We start from the raw sequence: 2,821 nt of genomic DNA on the forward strand, positions 1-2,821 counted from the left end.
TCTGTAATATACTTATTTTAATAGCAAGGTATTGATTTAATACAAATTTCCTTTGTTGCACCAGCATTTTTTTTAACTTAAGAAGAAAAATATGTGCCCTAAAGAACAGCATAAATTTTACTGTTTTAACCACAATCTCAGTTTTGCATGTATTTAACAAACAAAGGTGTTTGTTTTACAAGCCAAAGGTGCGCAATACAGTATTCCTTCACTTATCGTGGGTATTACGTTCTAGACCCTCCCCCACCATGATCAGTGAAAATCTGCAAAGTAGGAACCTTACATTTATTTTAGTATTTATATATACTTTAAGGCTTTATAAACCCTTCCCACACACTTAAAAACTATTCCCAGTCCCTTATTAACCTTTCCCACTCCTTTATTAATCTTTTCCACACTTTTATAAACACTACTTACGTTCTTTTTTTAAAGTATGTTTTATTAATTATGTTGTTACAGTAGTACCAGTTTTTTCCCCTTTGCTCCCCTCTGCCCAGTACGCCCCTTCCTTCCAGCAATCCCTTCCAGTAAACATATTCTACACTCTCAAACCTATGTAACTTTAACATATGTATACAGTACACAAAATCCTGCGATATAGCGAAAAATCCACGATAAATAAATATATTTTAAAAAATCATGCGATACAGTGAGGCCACAATAAGTGAACCATGATATAGAGAGGGACTACTGTATGTCCATTGATCCCAGGTCTTCCCTTAGGGTTCTTTTGAGCACAGAGAAAAAGAATATCACATTACTGCTCTGGAGAGTAATAAACAAAGAGAATCCCCATAGGAGAGGAATTAAGATCTGTGGAGGGCCATGGATAAGGAGAAGATCTAGAATTGCACTGTCTAAAGCAACTATATTCACTACCTATATGTGGCTATTGAACACTTGAAATGAGATTATTCCACATTGAGATGTGATGTAAATGTAAAATACACACTAGAGCCCAAAGACTTAATATGTGAAAAAAAAAAGTATAAAATATCTAATTAATACATTTCCCACAGTGAGTATAAGTTGAGATGAGATTTTAGGTATATCAAGTTAAAGAAAATATATTATTAAAATCAATTTCACCTAAGATTTCTGAGTGATATTAGAAAAATAATGTGATAGGCAGACCCATTCTACATTTATGAGTCCAGAATCCAACTAAGAAATAGCAGCATCCCAGACAAATATAGACCTTGAAACAGCTGTATTGAAATGGATAATAAGAGCAATTCTAATTTATTTGTGCCATCTCCTCCCCCAAAGTGGTACAGCTCAATGCTAAGAGAGATCAACTCAGCCTGTGACTTCTACATGTGTGTGTGTGTGTGGGGGGGGGTAGTAGGGACACAGTGGAACATAGACCTGGTTTTCCTTCCTTTTTTACTGTGGGCTCCATGGGGCTGGTTTGTCTTGCCTCATGCTGAGTGCTGAAGAAATCATCATTGTCTGGATGCTTTGAACAAGTGGAAACAAAGGAAAAGGGGAGGGAAACTCCCTGAAGCCAACACAGGTTTGCAAGATTGGGAAAAGACACAGAACTGAGTTTCTCCCTCAGTGAGAGAGGGATAAAGGATGACTTCAGTGTCCCTGGTCTTTCAGTGTACTCCCTGAAGGGCTGTTTCTGTTTTGCCCCACTTGGAGAGCTGAATGAACTGGCATATGTGACTCTTGGCACAGCTAAGAACAGAGTAAATGGGGCAAGTGGCTTCCTACACCTGGCCTGGCTCTGTGAGATTGGCGAAAGTGACAGAAATGAGGCTTTTTTCCCAGGATGAATTGGAATGTCTCAAAGAAAAGAGACTTGAGGCACTAAGGGAAGCTCAACAACAGAAACAAGAATGGCTTGCAAAAGGACATGGGGAATACAGAGAAATCCCTAATGAAAGAGACTTTTTCAAGAAGTCAAGGAGAGTAAAAAAGTGGTTTGCCATTTCTACAGAGACTCCGCATTCAGGTGTAAAATATTAGACAGACATTTGGTGATACTGTCCAAGAAACATCTGGAGACCAAATTTTTGAAGCTGAATGTGAACAAAGCACCTTTCCTTTGTGAGAGACTGAGGATCGAAGTCATTCCCAATGAGCACTGGTAAAAGATGGAAGGAAAAACACAAGATTATGTCGTTGGATTTACTGACCTAGGAAATACAGATGACTTCACCACAGAAACATTAGAATGGAGGCTTGGTTGTTCTGATGTTCTTAATTACAGTGGAAATTTAATAGAGTCACAATTTCAGAGCCAAAAGAAATTTGGAACAAACTTCACAAAGCTGGAAAAGAAAACTATCCGAGGAAAAAAATATGATTCAGACTGATGAAGATTAGACAGCAGTTATAATTTGTTGTAAATTGTCTTTATTTCTGCTTACTTTAGAATTAGATGTGTTTTCTAAATTCTGTCGATTTTGATACATTGATCTTCTAATGGTCATATTCTAGTTTTATACAGTTACATCAAATTGAAAGACATCTTTAATATTTTCTGTGTGGAGCTTATATTTAAGTTGTGGAAAACTGATGAGTTCTTAAATTATCTGGGTAGGATCTGGATTCTCTTGTTTTTGTGATTGATTTTCTTACTGAATTGGAAACAGAAATTCAGTGAACTACTTCAGGACTACTTCTCATGCATTACTGACTTTATACCACAGGTCAAGTAACATTTACTGGTGCAACACACTGCACCTCTAAATGATAAACATTCTTCACTCTTGTAATATATTTACATAGCTATTAAAGAACTGCTTATTTAAAAAAAAATTAGGGGTCCTGAAAATAAAAAAAGACTGGACACCAGGGAAACTAGGGACAA

The 2,821-nt window shown here is 36.7% G+C and overlaps 1 pseudogene; it reads left to right on the forward strand.

Annotated features, from left to right (window-relative positions):
• Positions 1 to 1,698: 1,698 nt before the first annotated feature.
• Positions 1,699 to 2,324, forward strand: LOC150015086 (thioredoxin domain-containing protein 9 pseudogene; annotated as a pseudogene).
• Positions 2,325 to 2,821: the final 497 nt, after the last annotated feature.

Source organism: Furipterus horrens, unplaced genomic scaffold (genome assembly GCF_987537825.1).
Source record: "Furipterus horrens unplaced genomic scaffold, mFurHor1.1.pri manual_scaffold_3, whole genome shotgun sequence".
NCBI classification, from domain to species: Eukaryota; Metazoa; Chordata; class Mammalia; order Chiroptera; family Furipteridae; genus Furipterus; species Furipterus horrens.